Here is a 25,688-nt window from a genome sequence, read left to right as displayed (position 1 = left end):
TATGGACTGCACCAGTGACTCTTCGTACTCCCGCAGTTTACGCTCCCGGTTCAACGTTGGTATGAGCCTTTGTACGCTGTCCCGGTAGCGAGGATCTAGGAGGGTGTACACCCAATAATCAGCCGAGACGAGAATGTGGGCGATGCGGGGTCGTTTCTCAGGCACTGCAGCATGAAATCAACCATGTGCTGCAGACTCCCAACTGCCAAAGAACCGCTGTCCCCTGTTTGAGGCGTGACCTCGGCCTGCTCTGCATCACCCCACCCTCGCTGTACATACTGAGTAGAGGTTTGTGTACCTCCCTCCTCTGGAGAGATGTCTTCCTCCTCCATCGACTCCTCCTCATCCTCCTCACAAAGTGTCCCCTGCCTAGGCCTTTGTGAGGAAACACGTAGCGCAGACTGTCCAGAAGCAGATGGCATTTGGGACTCCTCATCCTCCACCTCTTCCGAAACCTCATCCCTTAGTGCTTGCAGTGTTTGTTGAAGCAGGCAGATAAAGGGGACAGTCATGCTGACTAGTGCATCATCTGCACTCGCCATCCGCGTGGATTCATCGAAGGCACGCAAAACGAGGCAGATGTCCTTCATAGAGGCCCACTCAATGGTGCTGAAGTGTGAACGGCGCAGAGTGCGACTTGTTTGCGCCTGATGCAGCTGGTACTCCATGACTGCTGCCTGCTGCTCACACAACCGCTCCAACATATGTAACGTTGAATTCCACCAGGTGGGTAGGTCACATATGATGCGATGTTCCGGAAGGCCAAATCGTCGCTGCAGAGCAGCGAGGCGCGATCTTGCCGTGCTGGAACGCCGCAAGTGAGCGCACTCTATGCGGACCTTGTGCAACAGTGCATCAAGATCCGGATAGTCCCTCAGAAAGCTCTGCACGACCAAGTTAAGCACATGTGCCAGACATGGGATGTGTGTGAGGTTGCCTAGGCCAAGAGCTGCCACCAGATTTCGGCCATTGTCACACACTACCAAGCCCGGCTGGAGGTTCGCTGGCCCAAACCACACATCGCTCTCCTGCTTGATAGCATTCCAGAGCTCCTGCGCTGTGTGGCTTCGATTCCCCAAAGAAATTAATTTGAGTACAGCCTGTTGACGTTTGGCCACGGCTGTGCTCATATCGGTCGTAACAGGCTCCTGCTCTGCTGTTTCTGAGGAACTTGAGTAGGAGGAGGAGTCTATGTGTACAGACTGGAGTCCTGCAATCCGTGGCGTTGGAAGAACACGTACAGCGCCACTCTCCAGATCTGTACCTGGCTCCACAACATTGACCCAGTGGGCAGTGAGGGAAAGGTATCGTCCCTGTCCATGGTTACTGGTCCACGCATCGGTGGTCAGGTGGACCTTGCTACTAACGGCGTTTAGTAGCGCATGTTTTATTTTGCCCTCAACATGTTTCTGCAGGGCAGGGACGGCTCGCCTGCTGAAATAAAAGCGGCTGGGCACGTTGTATTGGGGGACTGCCAATGCCATTAAGGTCCCGGAAGGTGTCAGTGTCCACCAGCCTGAATGACAGCATTTCAACTGCCAGAAGTTTGGCAATGCCAGCATTCAGAGACTGTGCTCGAGGATGGTTTGCCGAGTAAGGGCGCCTTTTATCCCATGCCTGTGCTACCGATGGCTGTGATGGATGGGAACGTGCTGCTATGGGTGGAATCTGACAGGGTCTCCGGACAACAGTGGCAGAGGTTCTTCCTTGGCGATCCTGTGAGGAAGCCGAACCAGCAGTGTGTGAGCTGGAGGAAGAGGCCCCAACACGAACTGAAGAGGTGGTAGGTGGTGCTGTACGTTGGCCTACGTCTTCAGGGTGTCTCTGCAACTCCAACTCGTGCTTGGTGCGCACATGTTTCCACATATTTGTGGTATTGAGGTTGCTGACATTTCTCCCTCTTTTGACTTTCTGATGACACAGCTTGCATTTGACAAAGCAAATGTCATCTGCAACTGTGTCAAAAAAGGACCACGCACTGCAAGTCTTGGGAGCGCCTGTTTTGCCTTTGGAATGAGGAATGCTCCTAACGGGTGCCGAAGTGGAGGGTACAGGCAACCAAGTCTTCCCCCACCCTCTGCCTCCTGTTTTGGCCGGTAGGGGAATCTCTTCCTCCGAGCTGCTCCCACCACCTTCCTGTTCCTCACGCCATGATGGGTCAAGGACCTCATCATCTTCCCTCCCCTCTTCAAACAGCTGCTTCTCCGGGGTTGTCTCGCCAGCACCGTATGCACCAGAAAGTGGCAACTGAGTCTCGTCATCATCTGATGCGTACTGAGGTGTGCTGACCATAGGCACTGGCCCACTCGCCTCTTCAGATTCAGAGGGACAAAGAAGTTGCGCATCACTGCATACTCCCTCTTCTTCACATTCAGGAATGCTGCTTGGCTGGCCCCCTCTTTCCAAGCCAACAGATTCCGAGAACAGAAGTAGAGACTGTGATGGCTCCTGTCCATGTCTCTCTGACTGCCTGGGCACTTTGGCAGGTGGTGAAGAGACAGATGGTTGCTCTTCGGTGCTCTGGTCCTGAGAGGCTGTGGAAGTAATTGAAGTCGATGCGTTAGCTGCCATCCATCCGACAACGGCTTCAATTTGTTCCTCCCGCAGCAGTGGGGTACGTTGAGGTCCTACAAAGCTGCGCATAAAGGACTGTTGCCTGCTAAAACTGGGGGATGCTGATCCACTGGTGCCCGCAGCAGGCCCAGAATCCCCACGTCCTCTCCCTGCAGAATCCCCACGTCCTCTCCCTGCAGAATCCCCACGTCCTCTCCCTGCAGAATCCCCACGCCCACGCCCACGCGCCTTACTCCCTGCCTTCTTCATCTTGCCAGACTGCTTAAGATAGGCAGAAAAGTACAAAGGGGGGCCTTAGTGTGCTTATTCCTGAACAGCTGGTTACAGGTACAAGAAACACTAATTTTATGAAGTGTGTGTGTGTGGACTACACTTTAATAGGAGCTGATGTGGCCTACACAAGTTCCAAATGTAGTGTTTGGTGAACTTTTTTTGTGGTTTCTTTGTTGGAAACAAACTCAAAGTATGTGAACAAAGAATTGAAACTGATAGTATCACCAACTTTTTGGAGCTATTACAATGCAGGCAGGTAACCTACAATGCAAAATATGAGGCTCCAAAAAAATTGGGTAATACTAATCTGGCTGCGCCGGCAGGGCACAAGCCAGAAAAAAAGGCTCCTCTATCTACTCCTATATAGTGTTTGCAACCAACCAATGTTGATGGATACGGATGGATGCACACTAATAGGAGAAGAAAAAATGAGCTGCACTCAAAGACAAATATGTGTGAGGCAGTGACGCACGTTGAGCGTCCTACAACCAGACGTAGCTGTAGGACACTCTACTCAGTGTGAGCTGCACTCACACACAGTCAGAGACCTCTCAGACAGCCGTGAACAGTGCAGCTAAGTGGGCACTGGCACCGACAGGCTGCAGAAAGGCTCCGCTGTGTACTATATAGTGTTTGCAACCACCGTAGATGGAGACGGATGGATGCACACTAATAGTAGAAAAAATGAGCTGCACTCAAATAAAAATATGTGTGAGGCACTGACGCACGCTGAGCGTCCTACAACCAGACGTAGCTGCAGGACACACTACTCAGTGTGAGCTGCACTCACACACAGTCAGAGACCTCTCAGACAGCAGTGAACAGTGCAGCAAAGTGGACACTAGCACTGAAGGGCTGCAGAAAGGCTCCGCTGTCTACTACTAGTGTTTGCAACCAACGTATATGGATACAGATGGAAGCACACTAGATTGAAATTATGTAAAAAATGCAGCTCAAAAATTAAAAGATGTATGAGGCAGCAGTGAGGCACGCTGGGCAGCCTACAACCTGACGTGGCTGCAGGACCCACTCCACAGCGTGAGCTGCACTCACACAGCCCTTGCAGACAGCTGTGAACACTGCTGCTAGGGCAAAGAAGGCTACAGTGGTGGTTTATGTAGCCTGGGTAAAGCACTAGATGTTTGGTGGAATCGCTATTTCTAACTGTCCCTCACAGTCTTCTACAACAGCCTGTCCCTAACTGAATTCACAGCAGAGTGAACCAGAAATGGCGGCTGCGGTGGCTTTTATAGTGCATCATGACATCATTTCGGCAGCCAATCACAGCCATGCCAATAGTTAACATGCCTACATGCGTAACAGGATGTGCCCACACTTCGGAGGATTCCCATTGGCTTAATCAAAGCAAGCAGGCTCATAGCATGATGGGAACTTCCGATTCCGGTATCCGATATGACAAAAGTATCGGAAGTCAGTATCGGAATTCCGATACCGCTAATATCGGCTGATACCCGATACTTGCGGTATCGGAATGCTCAACACTATTCCCTATCAATTCCGACATCACACAAGGCATTGAGACATTTCTTAGGTCTTATGAACTATTCAAGGGACTTCATTGATAATTTTGCAGACAAGGCCAGACCTTTTATATGATCTTTTAAAAGGTGAAAACAGTGATTACTTTGGTCCTTGGGGTAATGAACAAACTTAATAAATAATAATAATCTTTATATAGCGCTAACATATTCCGCAGCGCTTTACAGTTTGCACACATTATCATCACTGTCCCCGATGGGACTCACAATCTAAATTCCCTATTAGTATGTCTTTAGAATGTGGGAGGAAACCGGAGTACCTGGAGGAAACCCACGCAAACACGGGGAGAAACTCCTTGCAGATGTTGTCCTGCAAGGCTGCAGCGCTAACCACTGAGCCACCGTGCCACCCCAAACTTCATTTGAACAACTGAAAATGAATTTACAAAATGTTCTGCTTTGTCCACAGTAGATCCTTCGGCTCCATTTGCTTTGCAAGTGCACACATCAGAGACATCTGTGTCTGCTGTGCTGTTACAGTTGCAGGGAGAAGAGTGGAGAATTTTGGGCTATTTTTCTAAGCTTCTCTTACCTGTTGAAAGAGGTTTGGAGACCTGTACAAGACACCTGGTCGGGGTGTACTTTGAAGTCAAAGCAACCGAACATATTGTTGGGTTCAACAAAATCATTTTGCAAACTCCTCATTCTACACTAAAACTTCTCTTTGAGAATAATATCCCAGGTGTGTCACATCAGAGATTTGCTCATTGGTTATTGTCATTGTCTCCTAAACAAATTGAGGTAGATTATAAGGCCAAATATGTTCTTCCTCAGCTGATGCAATATGAAGGACAAACTCATGATTGTTTACAGTCTTTTCAGGATCCTAGTCCATCACTGTTCAGATGGAAGGCAGAGGTAACAGATGAACCAATTTTTGTAGATGGTTCCAGATTCTATTCTTTCTTCAGCAAAGATACATGAAAAACTGAATTAATTTTCAAGGACCAAGGAATGTCTAAACTCACTGCTGTCAAGTTGACAATCTGAACCACTGTGAAGGGTCCTACAAACTTAGGGCCCAACTTTTTAGAAGGGATCTTCAAACGCAGATTCCTAGAGGACAACCAAACCATGTCCCCAACAACAAACCTCGTTTCCCTTCTTCTCTTGTCAAAATATTTTTTAGCCTGTTTCAGATTATGGCGCACACTGGTCCAAACCCTTTCCAAATTTCCAGAAAAACTCTCCTCATCAGGCACCGCCGCCCCAATCTTAGAAAAAGGACCAAAAGATGGATGCTTCCCAGTACAACAAAAAAAAGGAGAACACCCAGCTGAAGAAGACATGATTTTTGAGAGCAAACTCAGCTAATGATAGATATTCCGACCACATCTCCTGATACAGTTGTGGACAAAAGTATTAACACCCCTGCAATTCTGTCAGATAATACTCAGTTTCTTCCTGAAAATGATTACAAACACAAATTCTTTGGTATTATTATCTTCATTTAATTTGTCTTAAATGAAAAAACGCAAAAAGAATTGTCCTAAAGCCAAATTGGATATAATTCCACACCAAACATAAAAAGAGGGTGGACAAAAGTATTGGCACTGTTCGAAAAATCATTTGATGCTTCTCTAATTTGTGTAATTAACAGCACCTGTAACTTACCTGTGGCACCTAGCAGGTGTTGGCAATAACTAAATCACACTTGCAGCCAGTTGACATGGATTAAAGTTGACTCAACCTCTGTTCTGTGTCCTTGTGTGTACCACATTGAGCATGGAGAAAGGAAAGAAGACCAAAGAACTGTCTGAGGACTTGAGAAACCAAATTGTGAGGAAGCATGAGCAATCTCAAGGCTACAAGTCCATCTCCAAAGACCTGAATGTTCCTGTGTCTACCGTGCAGTGTCATCAAGAAGTTTAAAGACCATGGCACTGTGGCTAACCTCCCTAGATGTGAACGGAAAAGAAAAATTGACAAGAGATTTCAATGCAAGATTGTGCGGATGTTGGATAAAGAACCTCGACTAACATCCTAACAAGTTCAAGCTGCCCTGCAGTCTGAGGGTGCAACAGTGTCAACCCGTACAATCCGTCGGCATCTGAATGAAAAGGGACTGTATGGTAGGAGACCCAGGAAGACCCCACTTCTTACCCCGAGACATAAAAAAGCCAGGCTGGAATTTGCCAAAACTTACCTGAAAAGCCTAAAATGTTTTGGAAGAATGTTCTCTGGTCAGATGAGACAAAAGTAGAGCTTTTTGGGCAAAGGCATCAACATAGAGTTTACAGGAGAAAAAAAGAGGCATTCAAAGAAAAAAACATGGTCCCTACAGTCAAACATGGCGGAGGTTCCCTGATGTTTTGGGGTTGCTTTGCTGCCTCTGGCACTGGACTGCTTGACCGTGTGCATGGCATTATGAAGTCTGAAGACTACCAACAAATTTTGCAGCATAATGTAGGGCCCAGTGTGAGAAAGGTGGGTCTCCCTCAGAGGTCATGGGTCTTCCAGCAGGACAATGACCAAAAACACACTTCAAAAAGCACTAGAAAATGGTTTGAGAGAAAGCACTGGAGACTTCTAAGGTGGCAGCAATGAGTCCAGACCTGAATCCCCTAGAACACCTGTGGAGAGATCTAAAAATGGCAGTTTGGAGAAGGCACCCTTCAAATATCAGAGACCTGGAGCAGTTTGCCAAAGAAGAATGGTCTAAAATTCCAGCAGAGCATTGTAAGAAACTCATTGATGGTTACCGGAAGCGGTTGGTCGCAGTTATTTTGGCTAAAGGTTGTGCAACCAAGTATTAGGCTGAGGATGCCAATACTTTTGTCTGGCCCATTTTTGGAGTTTTGTGTGAAATGATCAATGTTTTGCTTTTTGCTTCATTCTCTTTTGTGTTTTTTTCATTTAAGACAAATTAAATGAAGATAATAATACCAAAGAATTTGTGTTTGCAATCATTTTCAGGAAGAAACTGAGTATTATCTGACAGAATTGCAGGGGTGTCAATACTTTTGGCCACAACTGTAGCTACAAAACAAAGATGCGTCCATGGAGAGCTAGGAACGTCTAACGAGCAAAGCAACCCTGCCGCCGGAGCATGAGAAGCCTTAGACCTCACGCACACAGTACACTGACATACCCACTTGACGATTCCTCTTAGCCTCCCTGGCCACCAGAAACTCCGGTCGACTTTCTAGTTTCGGCAATCCTTGGATGACCCGTCAAACAAGACTCATGACATTCCGTAAACAAAGCTCTCCTCAGGGCTGTAGGCACAAATAATTTCCCATACAGAGTGTTAGTTGGTGCCGCATCCTGGGCTTTAAGAATGCTATTTTAGAACTCAGAACCTAATGCTGCCACCACCACCCCTCTCTGCAGAATAGATTCCTCCCTTTCAGTATTAACCGCTAGGGAGAAACTTCGAGACAAAGCATCGGCTTTAACATTCTTTATCCCAGGGATATATGTCACAGAGAAATGGAACCGGGCAAAAAACAATGCCCACCTATCTTGACGAGCATTCAAACGTTTAGCAGCATCCAGATAGATCAGATTCTTATGATCAGTAAAGACTTGTATAGGTTGTCTAGCACCCTCCAAAAAATGTCGCCGGCGGCGGCCGCCATATTGCCGGAGCCAGCCAATACAGAGGGAGCCCCGGGGCTCTGGCCTGTCGCAAAATGTCGGCAGAGCCCCGGGATGGGAACCGGAGACACCGCTGGGCACATGGAGACACGGCTGGGCACCCGGCGAGACCCACAGCGCCGACGGACACCCGGAGACGCCCGGACACCCCTGCGGCCTACACCCGGTAAGTGTCGGCAGAGCCCCGGGCTGCTGCACAAGCCCCCCTGATAGCAGCACGAGCCCCCATGGTAGCAGCACAGACCCCTGGCAGCAGCACAAGCCCCCCTGATAGCAGCACGAGCCCCCCTGATAGCATCACGAGCCCCCCTGGCAGCGTGCTGCACATCGGAGCACCCTCTCATCCCTTCCTGCGGCCTGCAGTATCATCCCACTCCTGCCTCCTCCAGCAGCGACCCTGGGACCCCGCTTCACCGCATCCACCACCCCCAGTAAGCAATAAGACACCTGGATTATAAGAGGCACCACCATTTTATTAAAAAAAGTTATTTCCTATTTTTCTCCTCAAAATTTCCGGAGCGTCTTATAAAGCGAAAAATACGGTAACTGGGACGATATCCTGAGACATAAAAATACACAAAGAAAATGGGAGACGTTTATTAGCATCCTGAATAGGACCTGTGCACAATATATACCGTATAGGGATAAACATGCTAGAAATAGGAGGAAACCACTATGGCTAAATAGAGCTGTAAGGGGTGCAATTAGAGATAAAAATAAAGCATTTAGAGAATTAAAGCAAGTAGGTAGTGATGAGGAATTAAATAAATACAGAAAATTAAATAAATTCTGTAAAAAGCAAATCAAAACAGCAAAGATTGAGACAGAGAGACTCATTGCCAGAGAAAGTAAAAATAATCCAAAAATATTATTTAACTACATAAATAGTAAGAAACTAAAAAATGAGTGTTGGCCCCCTTAAAAATAGTCTGGGTGAAATGGTGGATGAGGAAAAATCCAATATGCTAAATAACTTTTTTTCAACAGTACAGTGCCTACAAGTAGTATTCAACCCCCTGCAGATTTAGCAGGTTTACACATTCGGAATTAACTTGGCATTGTGACATTTGGACTGTAGATCAGCCTGGAAGTGTGAAATGCACTGCAGCAAAAAAGAATGTTATTTCTTTGTTTAATTTTTTTTTAAATTGTGAAAAGTTTATTCAGAGGGTCATTTATTATTCAACCCCTCAAACCACCAGAATTCTGTTTGGTTCCCCTAAAGTATTAGGAAGTATTTCAGGCACAAAGAACAATTAGCTTCACATGTTTGGATTAATTATCTCTTTTTCCAGCCTTTTCTGACTATTTAAGACCCTCCCCAAACTTGTGAACAGCACTCATACATGGTCAACATGGGAAAGACAAAGGAGCATTCCAAGGCCATCAGAGACAAGATCGTGGAGGGTCACAAGGCTGGCAAGGGGTACAAAACCCTTTCCAAGGAGTTGGGCCTACCTGTCTCCACTGTTGGGAGCATCATCCGGAAGTGGAAGGCTTATGGAACTACTGTTAGCCTTCCACGGCCTGGACAGCCTTTGAAAGTTTCCTCCCGTGCCGAGGCCAGGCTTGTCCGAAGAGTCAAGGCTAACCCAAGGACAACAAGGAAGGAGCTCCGGGAAGATCTCATGGCAGTGGGGACATTGGTTTCAGTCAATACCATAAGTAACGTACTCCACCGCAATGGTCTCCATTCCAGACGAGCACGTAAGGTACCTTTACTTTCAAAGCGTCATGTCAAGGCTCGTCTACAGTTTGCTCATGATCACTTGGAGGACTCTGAGACAGACTGGTTCAAGGTTCTCTGGTCTGATGAGACCAAGATCGAGATCTTTTGTGCCAACCACACACGTGACGTTTGGAGACTGGATGGCACTGCATACGACCCCAAGAATACCATCCCTACAGACAAGCATGGTGGTGGCAGCATCATGCTGTGGGGCTGTTTCTCAGCCAAGGGGCCTGGCCATCTGGTCCGCATCCATGGGAAGATGCATAGCACGGCCTACCTGGAGATTTTGGCCAAGAACCTCCGCTCCTCCATCAAGAATCTTAATATGGGTCGTCATTTCATCTTCCTACAAGACAACGACCCAAAGCACACAGCCAAGAAAACCAAGGCCTGGTTCGAGAGGGAAAAAATCAAGGTGTTGCAATGGCCTAGTCAGTCTCCTGACCTTAACCCAATTGAAAACTTGTGGAAGGAGCTCAAGATTAAAGTCCACATGAGACACCCAAAGAACCTAGATAACTTGGAGAAGATCTGCATGGAGGAGTGGGCCAAGATATCTCCAGAGACCTGTGCCGGCCTAATCAGGTCTTATAAAAGACGATTATTAGCTGTAATTACAAACAAGGGTTATTCCACAAAATATTAAACCTAGGGGTTGAATAATAATTGACCCACACTTTTATGTTTAAAATGTATTAAAATTTAACTGAGCCACATAATTTTTTGTTTTTAAGATTTATGCATCTGTTAATAAATCCTGCTCTTGTTTGAAGTTTGAAGGCTCTAACTTATTTGCATCTTATCAAACCTGCTAAATCTGCAGGGGGTTGAATACTACTTGTAGGCACTGTATTTACACAAGAAAATCCCATGACAGATAACATGATCAGGGATAAAAATTCTCCATTTAATGTAACCTGCTTAACCCAGCAGGAAGTACGGCGGCGTCTAAAAATCACTAAAATTGACAAATCCCCGGGCCCGGATGGGATACACCCCCGAGTACTGCAGGAATTAAGCACAGTCATAGATAGACCATTATTTTTAATCTTTAAAGATTCCATAATAACAGGGTCTGTACCACAGGACGGGCGTATAGCAAATGTGGTGCCAATATTCAAAAAGGAGACAAAAACTGAACTTGGAAATTATAGGCCAGTAAGTTTAACCTCAACTGTGGGTAAAATCCTGGAGGGTTTTCTAAGAGATACTATACTGGAGTATCTGGAGAAGAATAACCTTATGACCCAATATCAACATGGGCTTACAAGGGACCGTTCCTGTCAGACTAATCTGATAAGCTTTTATAAAGAGGTAAGTTCCGGACTGGACCAAGGGAATGCAGTGGACGTGGTGTACATGGACTTTTTAAGAGCTTTTGATACGGTGCCACACAAAAGGTTGATACATAAAATGAGAACAATGGGGATAGGGGAAAATATGTGTAAGTGGGTTAAGAGCTGGCTCAGGGATAGGAAGCAAAGGGTGGTTATTAATGGCGCACACTCGGACTGGGTCTCGGTTAGCAGTGGGGTACCACAGGGGTCAGTTTTGGGCCCGCTTCTTTTTAACATATTTATTAATGATTTTGTAGGGGGCATAGAGAGTAGAATTTCAATATTTGCAGATGACACTAAACTCTGCAGGGTAATCAATACAGAGGAGGACAATTTTATATTACAGGAGGATTTATGTAAACTAGAAGCTTGGGCTGATAAATGGCAAATGAGCTTTAATGGGGATAAATGTAAGGTCATGCACTTGGGTAGAACGAACAAGATGTATAATTATGTGCTTAATTGTAAAACACTGGGCAAAACTGTCACTGAAAAAGACCTGGGTGTATGGGTGGACGACAAACTCACATTTAGTGGCCAGTGTCAGGCAGCTGCTGCAAATGCAAATAAAATAATGGGATGCATTAAAAGAGGCATAGATGCTCATGAGGAGAAAATAATTTTACCTCTATATAAGTCACTAGTGCGACCACACTTAGAATACTGTGTACAGTTCTGGTCTCCGGTGTATAAGAAAGACATAGCTGAACTGGAGCGGGTGCAGAGAAGAGTTACCAAGGTTATTAGGGAACTAGGGGGTCTGCAATACCAAGACAGGTTATTACACTTGGGGTTATTTAGTTTGGAGAATTGAAGGCTTTGGGGTGATCTTATTACAATGTATAAATATATGCAGGAACAATACCAAGTCCTTTCTAATGATCTTTTTACTCTTAGACCTGTGATGGGGACAAGGGGGCATTCTCTACGTCTGGAGGAAAGAAGGTTTAAGCATACTCACAGATGCGGATTCTTTACTGTAAGAGCAGTGAGACTATGGAACTCTCTGCCATATGATGTTGTAATGAGTGATTCCCTACTAAAATTTAAGAAGGGACTGGATGCCTTTCTTGAAAAGTATAATATTACAGGGTATATACACTAGTTTCCTTAATATTGCGTTGATCCAGGGAGCTAGTCTGATTGCCGTATGTGGAGTCGGGAAGGAATTTTTTTCCCCAATGTGAAGCTTACTGTTTGCCACATGGGTTTTTTTTTTGCCTTCCTCTGGATCAACATGTTAGGGCAAGTTAGGATAGGATATGGGTTGAACTAGATGGACTTAAAGTCTCCCTTCAACCTTAATAACTATGTTACTATGTTACTATGTAAATAAACAATAACACTCCTACCGATCAACGGCCTCAGAATGTCATTGATGAAATTTTGAAAGAACGCCGGAGCATTTGTAAGGCCGAAAGGCATTACTAGACACTCAAAATGACCTTCTGAGGTATTAAAGGCTGTCTTCCATTCATTGCCTCATTTTACCCACAGCAAATTATATGCCCCACAGAAATCGATCTTAGAGAACCACTTGGCTCCACCTAATTGGTTAAACAAATCCGGAATTAGCGGCAAGGGGTAAGGATTATGCACAGTGATCTTATTAATCTCCCTGAAATCCAGACACGGCCTAAGACCTCCATCTTTTTTTTTTTTACAAAAAAGAATCCCACGGCCACAGGACTTAGAGGGTCTTATATGATCTGCAGCAAGACTAGTCTGCAGGTATCCCTTTAAGGCCTCCCTCTCGGGAATCGTCAGATATAATAAACGACTCTTAGGGAGAGTAGCACCTGGGACGAACTCAATAGCACAATCATAATCTCTATGCGGTGGTAGAGCTTGTGACTCAACTTCAGAAAATACTTTGCAGAATTCCTGAATGGCTTCAGGTAGCTCACTTTTCACAACAGCAGCAATGCGTACATCACAAAATTTCCCAAAACACCCCTGACCCCAGGATCTTATCGTACTTGATGACCAGTCCAGTACAGGATTGTGCACTTTTAACCAGGGTAACCCCTGGATGACTGGAAAAGGCAATTTATCAAGTGCAAACAAATCTACAGATTCCTGGTGTTCCATATTCACAGTGAGTGGAAACCCGGTGACTTTTCGGGAAACGCACCCATGCTCTAGAGGAGTGTTATCAATCGCCACTACAGGAAAATGGGATGATAAAGGTACAGAATCAATCTTATATTTGTCTAGAAATTGTTGATCGATCAAATTAAGTGCAGACCCACAATCCACCATCACTTGAAAATCAATAGAATGACCACGACAGATAGTACTACCAGAAAAAGAAACTCCAGCGGAACGCGAAAATGCAATACAAACGGGAGGGTTACTCTGACCTTTTTTTCTTCTTTTCCTGATTTATGCATCATTCACATTGCTTAATAACATGGCCAGTCTTACCACAATAAAGACATAACCCCTCAGAGAACCTTCTCTCCCTTTCCTGGGAATGAAAGGACATTGCCCTAAGTTACATCGGTTTCCCATAGTCCATGGGGTATTCTTGAGAGACAGGATCCAGCAACTTTGAAACCTTCTCCTCATTCTATCTCTCAATCTTCTATCCACCCTGATGGCTAACTGCATGGCAGCCTCAAGTGCAGCAGGTGCAGAGTATGCAATAAGTAAATCTTTAACCCAGTCATTCAAACTTGCTAAAAACTGACTCTTGAGTGCTGGATCATTCCAGCTGACTTCTGCAAACCATCGTCTGAACAGGGTACAATATCTCTCAGCGTCATCAGAACCCTGTTTCAGCCTTCTGAGTTTTGCCTCGGCTGTAGCGACCCGATCCGGATCGTCATATATTAACCCCATAGCAGAAAAAAACGCTTCTACTGACATCAATCAAGGGTCATCTGGACACAATGAAAATGCCCAAACTTGCGGCTCACCTCGCAATAAAGACATAATAATCCCCACATGTTGTAATTCAGCCCCTGAAGACCTGGGTCTAAGCCGAAAATAAAGTAAACATGCATTTTTAAAAGAAAAAAATTCCTGCCGTTTACCAGAAAAACATTCAGGCAAACCCATCTTAGGTTCCTCAGGGCGGATTCCAGGGCAATTACTCACGTGTTGTTGTAAGCTGGTAACTTCCAGCGTTAACCCTTGCAGGTGCTAAGCAAGATCCTGAATGCCGGTCATATTGCAGAAATCCGAGAGGGTTGTATTTTTTTATATATTTTCTCGGGCTGGACAAACTGTTACGGATCTGCAGCACAGGACTAGGGAAGAAGGAAACAGACCCTGCACTACAACTAGGCTGATACCCTACGATGGAGTGGGCGACCCATTCCTACCGAATAGTCCCACCGATGATCCTAGGTTAATCTCAAGCAAAGACCTATAGAGAGGGGGGAGGGGTCCCTGAAAGATCTAAGGACTGGGTATAAAAACGTGTCACCTTCTATTAGAAAACACAGAGAAAGCTGCAGAAACTAATAGTATAAAGAAACAAAGACTAGCGTGACCAGAGGTACCAGCATTGCACAAGTTACAAAACATAAGGCAAAGCAAAGCACCGAGCCAGAACTCAAGCGGATTAACACTGTTGGCCAGCAAGGAATGGGAGACAGGTGCTAGTTAATAAAGCGTGATGCAATCACCTGACACAAGACAAACCCAGCACCAGAGGAAAAAGACCAGCAGCCTGAGCACCACAAGAAAATGGTGGACAGTCAAACAAAACAGATTCTAACACATATCCTAGGTATTTGCCCTCTTCTTTCCCCATGGTACATTTTTTCAGATTTATAGAAAACCCGGCTATCCTGAGAGCATCAAGCACAGCTGTAGCGTCATTCTTATGGCATGCGAGGATCCGATCCATGGCCCTCAGGATTGTGGCATCCAGATGTTTTGGAAGCATCCGTCAGGTGTAGAGAAAGTAGTGTTCCTTGGCGTCTTTTGACATGGGGATTTGCCAATATTCCTTCATTAAATTCAAGGTGGCTATATATCTTGCCGGTCCAGGTCTCTTCAATCAGGTCATCGACACACGGCATCAGATATGCATCGAACTTGGAGACTTCTTTCAGAGATTCGGCATATGCTTTACTTCCTTGTAAATCAGTTCTTGCGTGCCTCGGGAATTCGTTAGGGATTCAAGTTCACCTGCACATGGGATTCCGTCAGAACCTCATGTTCTATGACCTTTGCAAACCCTCGAAAATCTAAGGACAGGTTCCTTTTCTGCTGCAGCAACTCCCGACACTGCTGTTTTTCGAACTTCAACAGTGTTTTCGCTACTTCGACTTCTTAAACATCTGCTTCTGGTTTGACCAGCAAACATTGAGTTTTAATGGGCTCCATGTATTGCCATTGCTTGATCAGATTGACGTGGCACACTTGGTACAATTTTCTCCTTCCTGGTTGGTGAATCTTGTAGTTCACTTCACCAAGCTTCTCCACCACGTCATAGGGGTCTTGCCATTTGGGCAATGACTTACTACTTTCAACTGTGGGAATTAGTACGAGGACTCAGTCCCCAGAGCTGAACTTCCTCACCCTGTCTGACCAGTTGTAGACACTAGATTGAGCCTCTAGAGGAGATGCCCTTTTACAATGGGCATCACCTTCACAATCCTCTCCTTCATCTGGGTGATGTGCTCCATAAAGCTGCGGTGGGAGGGTGATTTTGGCTTCCCAGGTTTCCTTTGCTAAATCAAGGAGACCACGCAGATGTCAGCCATACAGAAGTTCAAACAAAGAGAATCCGTTAGAGCTTTGTGGAATCTGTCGGATAGAAAGCAACAGATGAGGCAGGAGACACTCAATCTCGACCGTCCTTCTCTATGACCTTCTTAAGCATACTCTTCAATGTTTTAATGAACCTTTCCAGAAGGCCATCTATCTGGAGATGGTACATGGTCTTCTTCGGTGGTGTAATTTGCAAAGCCTTACACAGTTCCCTCATCACTTTACCCATAAAAAGTGTTCCTTGGTCGGTCAGTATCTCCCTCTATAATCCTGTGTATGGAAAAACGTGTACCAACTTGCGGGCTATACTTTTCGCAGAGAAGATTCTCAGGGGAACTGCTTCAGGGTACCGCATAGCATAGTCACGGATGACCAACATGTATTGATGCCCACTAGCAGATTTATCCAGGGGACATACCAAGTCCATGGCAATTTGCTCAAATGCCACTTGTATGATGGCTAACGGCATGAGGGGACTTTGAAAGTGAGAGGAGGGGGTGTTTACCTGGCAGAAGGGACAGGACCTGGAATACGTTAAAATTTCCTGGTGACATTAAGGCCAATAGAACAATCGCATAACCCATTCCTGAGTTTTGTCCAGGCCCAGATGGCCACCCAAGACATTTGAATGGGCCATTCCGTCCACACATGGCTCCGCTCCGTCCACAGAATGCTCCTCTCCATTCACATCGTATACACACGGCTCTGCTCTGTAAACCTCGTACACACCCAGCTCCGCTCTGCACACCTCGTACACGCGGCTCAACTCCGTACATCTCGTACACATGCGGCTCGGCTCCGCAGACCTTGTACACACATGGCTCCGCTCCGTACATCTCGTACACACCCGGCTCCGCTCCGTACATCTCGTACACATACGGCTCCGCTCCGTACACCTCGTACACACACGGCTCCGCTCCGTACACCTCGTACACACGCGGCTCCGCTCCGCAGACCTTGTACACACGTGGCTCCGCCCCGTACATCTCGTACACACCCGGCTCCGCTCCGTACATCTCGTACACATACGGCTCCGCTCCGTACACCTCGTACACACATGGCTCCGCCCCGTACATCTCGTACACACCCGGCTCCGCTCCGTACATCTCGTACACATACGGCTCCGCTCCGTACACCTCGTACACACACGGCTCCGCTCCGCAGACCTTGTACACACGTGGCTCCGCTCCGTACATCTCGTACACACCCGGCTCCGCTCCGTACACCTCGTACACACGCGGCTCCGCTCCGTACACCTCGTACACACGTGGCTCCGCCCCGTACACCTTGTACACATACGGCTCCGCTCCGTACACCTCGTACACACGCGGCTCCGCTCCGTACACCTTGTATACACGCAGCTCTGCCCCGTACATCTCGTACACACGCAGCTCTGCCCCGTACATCTCGTACACACACGGCTCCGCTCCGTACACCTCGTACATACATGGCTCTGCTACATCCACCCTGTAAACCCCTCCTGACCCCACACAGAAACTTCCCCTCATCCAGCACCATGACAACCAGCACAGCAGAGTCCTGCATACACTGAGGCCCCTGATCATGTGACCCCTGACTCCTCCCCTCCTGTGACCTCATCACAGGTCCTGTGCGCACAGAGCAGCCATATATGTGGAGTGCGGCTCTGTGGGTGGAGGTCGGTGCAGGAGGCTCCATTATTCTCTATGTGGAGTGCGGCTCTGCGGGTGGAGGTAGGTGCTGGAGGCTCCATTATTCTCTATGTGGAGTGCGGCTCTGCGGGTGGAGGTCAGTGCTGGAGGCTCCATTATTCTCTATGTGGAGTGCGGCTCTGTGGGTGGAGGTCCGTGCCGGAGGCTCCTTTATTCTCTATGTGGAGTGCGGCTCTGCGGGTGGAGGTCCGTGCCGGAGGCTCCATTATTCTCTATGTGGAGTGCGGCTCTGCGGGTGGAGGTCGGTGCTGGAGGCTCCATTATTCTCTATGTGGAGTGCGGCTCTGCGGGTGGAGGTCGGTGCCGGAGGCTCCATTATTCTCTATGTGGAGTGTGGCTCTGCAGGTGGAGGTTCGTGCCGGAGGCTCCATTATTCTCTATGTGGAGTGGGGCTCTGCGGGTGGAGGTCGGTGCTGGAGGCTCCATTATTCTCTATGTGGAGTGCGGCTCTGCGGGTGGAGGTCGGTGCTGGAGGCTCCATTATTCTCTATGTGGAGTGCGGCTCTGCGGGTGGAGGTCGGTGCTGGAGGCTCCATTATTCTCTATGTGGAGTGCGGCTCTGCGGGTGGAGGTCGGTGCTGGAGGCTCCATTATTCTCTATGTGGAGTGCGGCTCTGCGGGTGGAGGTCGGTGCTGGAGGCTCCATTATTCTCTATGTGGAGTGCGGCTCTGCGGGTGGAGGTCGGTGCTGGAGGCTCCATTATTCTCTATGTAGAGTGCGGCTCTGCGGGTGGAGGTCGGTGCTGGAGGCTCCATTATTCTCTATGTGGAGTGTGGCTCTGCGGGTGGAGGTCGGTGCTGGAGGCTCCATTATTCTCTCTGTGGAGTGTGGCTCTGCGGGTGGAGGTCTGTGCCGGAGGCTCCATTATTCTCTATGTGGAATGCGGGTGGAGGTCGGTGCTGGAGGCTCCATTATTCTCTATGTGGAGTGGAGGTCGGTGCTGGAGGCTCCGTTATTCTTTGGGAAGTGCGGCTGTGCGGGTGGAGGTCGGTGCTGGAGGCTCCATTATTCTCTGTGGAGTGCGGCTCTGCGGGTGGAGGTTGGTGCCGGAGGCTCCATTATTCTCTCTGTGGAGTGTGGCTCTGCGGGTGGAGGTCTGTGCCGGAGGCTCCATTATTCTCTATGTGGAATGCGGGTGGAGGTCGGTGCCGATCCGTCCTGCCGTTCTAAGTATTGCCTTGTGATTCTGTGCTGATTGTCTGTTTCTGTCCCCAGCTTTATATTCTGACCTTCCTCATCTCTGACCCATTGGTACTCCTCTGATGTCTTCGGTTCCCTGACTTCTGGCTACCTCCTGACAACTCTTTGTGTCTCATCCTTTGGCACTACTCCGACCTCCTGGCTTGCTTTGGCACATGCTGACTACCCTCTGGCATCGCTGGTCACCGTCGCTGCTCGGCATCTGGCCCCGGCAACTCCTCCAGTGGTCACGTTTTTCAGGTCCTTCACACTGACAGGTACGCTCACTGCCTCTTTCTCCACACAGTTTAGGACCTTCTGGTTTCCCTGGAACATGTGTGCAGACTACTGTTTAAAGTCTGCAACAGTGTTCATTATAGAGATAAGAGGGGAGTAGAGAACGAGATCTTATGAGGATCGGAGGTTGCCTGCAGGTAAGTACTGAGAGACTAGGTCACAGATGTATGGAGAATACAGGTTTTGAATAGCTTTGTATGCCATTGTCACGAAAAGGGGGTGACCTTCGGCCAGCACATGGCTATCTCATGCGCAGGGGGGCTTATCTTAGTTATCCCACCGCTGCCACAATGTGATGAATAACAGCAAGCTAGTCTTGCCCTAACAAATTACCGCAGAGGGGCTTATTTTAGTTATCCCACCGCTGCCAACAATGCGTTTTGAACTGCCGAGATTTATGTATATCCCACTTTCCAGTTCCACTTTGGAACTCGCAGTGTTGAGGAAGGGCTAAATTAACCTAAAAAGGAATTCACAATTCTCCGTCGTGAATTAGTGTGCACACTCAGAACACAAAATAATCACGTGCGGAGGACGTCACTCAAACTCCACAGGTCCTGCACTCGGTAAACGCGCTGACAGGCGCTCCTCTCAGTACCGCAGGATACTATTAATCAGCGGTGTCACCGGCGGGACATCACTGCTACGATACCCATGAGCGGGCAGAACTGACAGTTTTACAACCAGGATTATCTTCTAATTGGGAAGACTTTTTCCGCAAGGATTGGATTACATTAACAGGACCTTAACACCACAGAACTGCAATAAGTGTGAAAATCAGCTCGGATTTGCAGGATCTTCACTGTGCAACGTTACATTAAGGTAACGGTTTTTCCTCACTGACTACAGTAATACACTATGGCCTCCTATAAATCTTCATTTTTTAAATAGAACCTGGAAATTATTCATATATTTAAACCTGAAAATCAGCGCAAAACAATTTATTTTATCTAGTTTGCCTACTTATTGGGTCTTGTTGGTATAGACCCCTGTTTTCTAGCTGCGGTTCTTCAGGAAGGTTGCATGCGCCACTATTTTAATCTTTAATACGTAAAAAAACATACAGACAGACGCTACTCTGACCTCTCCCCATTCATCACCGCTTCCCCTCATCAAACACGAACCCCCCCCTAACCTAGCCAAAGTCCTAATGTCATGACTCAGCTGTCAGGTGACCTGGGACAAGGAGCTCCTTTGTCCCTAACACTAGGGGGTGCCCTAGCTCACCCTATTCCCCAGGATACTTCTGAAGGTGATGATGCCGGGGCAGCCACCCTTGTCTTATCTCCTGAGTTAACCCTCTGTCTGTTCTCTTCCCCACCCATTGAAGAGGGGCGCTACTGTGCACCGCAGCACACCAAACCGACAAACAACGCTACACAAACAAGGGTAAACTGAAGACACCATGCATACAAATATTCACTCACATAGAACAGGACTGCATCGAGGAGTGGAGGATGGGGAAAAAACAAAGTAGAGGAGGGAAGGGAATTACTACACTTACAAACCATGCAACAGTCACAGATAACTTCTCCAAAACTCCTCATGTGAACACCTCTCCTCCTAAGCCATGAAACAAATGCTAGCACTGACATGGGTTTGAATCAGGACCCAGATTATATAGGGCAGTGTTCCCCAACCTTTCTGGCATTCAGAGCCACATTTGGATTAGAGAGAGGGTTGCGAGCCACATCCAGCTCCCACCCCCTTCAAAGTAGTGTCAACCAAAGCCCCCATTACAGGTATAATGATAACCAAAGCTTTTCCACAGAAATCACCCCAAAGCAGTACACTGAGATCCAGGGATTCCCACAATGCCCCCATTCAGTATTCTCCCATCAAGGACTCCCAACACACTCTCACATCCAGCTTCATACACCTCCTCTAACAGGTAGTACCATCCTCCAGTGTACCATACCTAAAACATCTCTAAACCCCTAAGACCAGTAAATGTTCATCCAGATCTGCACGTCTGTGCAGGGCTACTCACAAAATTCACCATTTTGAGATGCACTCTTCATACCTGTTTGCTAGACCTGGAGATAATGCACCAAGCTGGCAGACAGCCACGAGCCACAATTCGTGGGACCGCGAGCCACAGGTTGGGGAACCCTGATATAGGGGATGGGAATGGCTAACCGAGCACAGCTGAGAGTCCAGAGTTTCCAACATGGTCGATTAACCCCTGTTCTGCCAAAAGAAATAAACACCATTAAAAAGAAGTGCTTTTCAGCACATGAGTAGGAGCAATAAGACGCTGCGGTCTTCTGGATACTCTCTGCAGTAACCCCATGACACCTATCAAAAGCATTATTGGAAACGCGATCATTTACCGAAATGTGCTCGAACTTTGCTCTGGAACACTAATCCGAATGTGCTATGTTCGTGCCGAAACTGAGATTGGAGAATGTTTTCCAACAAGTTTCCTCATCTCTACTCCCCGTATTGTACACTACATATTGATGCCTTCTTGGACAATCCTTTTTCTTTTTGTTTTTTTCATGGACTCATAACAGAAGGAGTCCTGTGACCTCACTATAGGCACCATCTCTGGTCCTCAGAACCAACGGGGTTTAGAAACCTGAAGGGGTTAACAGAAGTTTTAACACTGAAAGTATGCACAGTGAGTTGTTTTTCATTTTTGTGCATTATGCTCCAACTTTTGCCCTTTTTCGGATTGGTTACAGGACATGTCCACCTGACATGACACGGTGTGCACATGTCCTTACACTATACCAGCATCACTGCTCCTGTATCTTGTTTTCCCATGGTATTCTGTATGAATCTTCATCAGCTGATCTTCCTTCCATTTAGGATCCTGGCAGATACAATTGGTATAATTATCTTCTAGAAAATTTACTTTAAACATTAACGAATGGCTACAGACAAGATGGCGGAGAGGATATTACACCTCACCCTAGAGATCCTCTTCCGGCTTACTGGAGAGGTGAGAGATTCTGATGACGTCACATTACATCATTCTTATCTATGGGAATAACAGATGGACAGAACTGGAGAGGTGAGGACTCTGGAAATGTCTGCAGTGAGATTTATTAATGTGTCTCTCCATAACCAGGATTACACAGTAGTGAAGAAGACCTCTAGTGAGCGCTGTCAGGACCCTGTGTCTGAGGGATGGGGAAGACCTCTGAGCCCAATCACGGGGCCTCCACCTCACCCCCTGATACGTGAGGACATCAATCACCAGGAGATCCTAGAACTCACCTATAAGATGATTGAGCTGCTGACTGGAGAGGTGACACTGCTGGGAATGCTGGGACATTACACAGTAACACTATGAAGGGATCGGGGGGATGACGGTATCATTGTATGTGTCAGGTTCCTATAAGGTGTCAGGATGTCTCCGTCTATTTCTCCATGGAGGAGTGGGAGTATTTAGAGGGACACAAAGATGTTTACAAGGACGTCATGATGGAGGTTCCCCAGCCCCTCACATCACCAGGTAATAGACAGGACTAAATACACACGGCCTATAATTATCTGTATGTAAAGAATGAATTCATTCCCTGTATGTGTTTCCTCCAGATCTATCCAGTAAGAGGATAACACCAGAGAGATGTCCCCGTCCTCCTCTTCCACAGGACTGTAACCAAGAAGATCCCAATGTTCCTCAGGATCATCAGGTAGATGGAGAGAAGGTGTCATGAGATCTCCCCTATGATGTGTAGGCGGCTGTGAAGGTCTTGTGCTCAGTCTTGTTTTATCCACCAGTATTATATGGTTTATACTTGTGTAATGAGAGCGGTGGAGATGGCAGGATTAGATCTGATCATGGATGGGACTTCTCCATCTGTCTATGACTTTTTTACAATATTTTTCAGGGTGAAGATCTGACCCATATTAATACTACAGAGACATATGTGAGGGGTGATGAGCGGAGTAAAGAGGAGATTCCTACATATGACTACCCAGGTGAGTAGTGATCACTAAATTCAGAGAAGCCACAGATTCTACTGGAATTACACACGTGGTCAAAATTGTTGGTACCCCTCGTTTAAAGAAAGAAAAACCCACAATGGTGATGGAAATAACTTGAATCTGACAAAAGTAATAATAAACTAAAAATCTGTGATAATGAACAAATGAAATTAAGACACTGCTTTTCAGCCATGCTTCCACAGATTTAAAAAATAAAAATAAAAAACTCATGAAGTAGGCCTGGACAGAAACAATGGTACCCCTGAAAATGTGACAAAAGGGACATGTTAAATCAAGGTGTGTCCACTAATTAGCATCACAGGTGTCTACAATCTTGGAATCAGTCATAACAACAGTCATAACAAAGTTAACGATAATACAATAATTAATGCAAAGATATTGACGACCCTGCCCATAAGAACTTACAATCTACAATGTGGTGGGAGTGACACAAAGTACAAGGGCTTATTTATAATGATGGTCCAACTATCTTGAGGAATTGGGGGTGGATAAAGGTTGGATGAGCTAGTCACCAGCCAATTTTTGTAGTGCTTTTGGGTCCGATGGAGTTTGATGGATGGCTATGAGGTAACCACTTCCACTGAAGAGCAGGGTTTGAAAATGACTCCCTGCAGCGAGAGCGGGCCTATGAACTGTGATGGCCTCAGTGAGATCATCGCAGTTCACCTTGAGAAATCAGGGTGAGAACGAGTCATTTTACCCAGATTTTCAACGTGAGTGGTCGCCTCTGGTCACCGCTTATTCTGATAAGTAAATGTCTCACAGATGGATTACGGCGTGGGACACTTTGGATTCTTTCAACTTTGGACAGGTGAAGGATATTGTTTTTTTATTTTTGTTTCTTTACAGGTGACCATGGCTTCACTGGATTAGGTGTTAAGGTGAGTATAATGTGACTTTTTTTATTTTAGAGTAAAATTATCTAGACAGCAGGGCCCGAATACAACCCTCAACATTGTTCCTTGGTTACGCTGATCACAGGCAGAGCAGGGTACAATGATGTGAGCTGTTTTCATCACCCGGAGCCGGCGATCAGCGCGAACAGTACCGCTCATTCCCAGGCGCCAGTACGTTTCACACTGATGACACACAGATGTTATCCATATGTCATTAGTGTGCACGTGTGCGAGACATTTTGTGGACCGTTCTGATAAAACAACAGTAATGTCAGCATGCCTTGTCCACAGACACACGGTGTGTGGAAACACACTGACCTGCGCAGATCCATTCACTGCAATGGGTCGTCACCGGTACGTATGAAAACTGTCACCACATGTACTGCACACACTGATGTGTGATGGAGGCCTTCAGGGGGTACTCTCATTTCCAAGATCCTATCCCAAAATATAGTTGGTATAATAATAGCAAATAACTATACATTTTTAATTGGAGGTTTCTTGATTCTCTTTGTCACACAACCCATGTTCAGGGCGTTGCAGTAGCTTAGGTATCCATGGTTATGATCACTAGCAACTATCAGTCACTACATGAGTGGTAGTAACCATGGATACCTAAGCTAATGCAATGCTCTGCACATGAGGTGAGCAACATAGCAAGTCGGAAGAACTATACTACATTTTTCCTAATATTATTATTACACCTACTACATATTGGGATAGTTGATCAGAGATGTGAATACCCCTTTAAGAATCTCACGTTTTTATGGTGTATGTTTTTATCTGTTGCTATAGATTGTAATGTAATAAAGCTTGTTTCTCCTTTCCCCCACGACGGCACCACGGAGAGAGAGGATCCGCCCCACGGGGACAGGAAACCTACCGATAAAAAGGCGGTACCTCTCTCCCGCATCAGTTGGTTTCCTGTCCCCATAGGGAACCTACAGACTTACCAGATGCCGGGGCCGACCAGTCTGGTAGATGGCAGCGGGAGTCCCCTGTCCCAGCTGGGGTGGTTACTCGAGGCTCCACTGCTGGGGTCAGCGGGCCTCCAGGGTGTGTGGGGGGGGAGAGGCGGCAGCAGCAAGAAAACCGTCCTCCCTCAGGATGGCGTCCTTCATGGCGGCCCTGGGCAGCAGGTACCGGGGTGGGAGAGCGCCACCGGGCGCAGGTATCCCCCACGCGCACCGGCAGCCGGGGGAGACGCTGCTGTCCGCACAATGCACCACTGGGAGCCGGCGGTGGTGCGTACGCGCGGGGCGGAGCGCGTGACTTCACACAGGGGCCGGCAGGCCGGGGGAGATGCCGCCCACGCAATGCACCACTGGGAGCTGGGACGGGAGACCTGCAAACAAAAACAAAGTTGTGCTCCATCCCCTGTGAAGGTGAATTCCTTTTCGGTCCTACACTGGATGATATACTTGAGAAAGCAGGGAATAAAAGGAAGTCTTTCCCTAACCCATCCAATTTCCCCTTCAAATGTTTTCGGAGCAGGAAATTTAGCCAAAGGAAGCCACCTAAAAACTCCCAGGACAAGTGGGAAGATAGAAGAGGCAAAGCGAAGGGGTTCATGTTCGGTAAACCGGCAGGCAAGAAGCAACCCCAATGAAGGTGTCTTCCAGGTAGGGGGAAGATTGAGCCTCTTCTTCCCGACCTGGGAAAAGATATCAAGCAGTTCCTGGATCCTAAGCATCGTAGAAACAGGTCTCAAATTAAAATTCCACACCTCACCCAAACCCTCTTTTTTGTAGTGACCCCACAGAGGCAGTCGATAGAAGAGCAAGTTGCAGAACAACAAGAGATTCAGACCCTGGTGGAGAAAGCGGTGTTGCAGGAGGTTCCCCACCAAGAAAAAGGATAA

General features: G+C 47.1%; 2 protein-coding genes across 2 annotated transcripts in view; both read left to right on the top strand.

Annotated features, from left to right (window-relative positions):
- LOC141094299 (uncharacterized) overlaps nucleotides 1-25,688 on the top strand; it is a 238,851-nt gene that overhangs the window by 78,195 nt on the left and 134,968 nt on the right. Inside the window, exon 2 of the mRNA XM_073580136.1 lies at nucleotides 18,711-18,952. The gene's annotated coding sequence lies outside the window, so the exon portion shown is untranslated. The remainder of the gene's footprint in view (nucleotides 1-18,710; nucleotides 18,953-25,688) is intronic.
- Nucleotides 1-25,688, top strand: part of LOC141094351 (uncharacterized) — a 336,208-nt gene that overhangs the window by 304,419 nt on the left and 6,101 nt on the right.

This window comes from Dendrobates tinctorius, unplaced genomic scaffold (genome assembly GCF_039654945.1).
Source record: "Dendrobates tinctorius isolate UK_male_01 unplaced genomic scaffold, ASM3965494v1 ptg000063l, whole genome shotgun sequence".
NCBI classification, from domain to species: Eukaryota; Metazoa; Chordata; class Amphibia; order Anura; family Dendrobatidae; genus Dendrobates; species Dendrobates tinctorius.
Note: the sequence above shows the minus strand (reverse complement) of the source record. Positions and strands in the feature narration are given on the sequence as shown.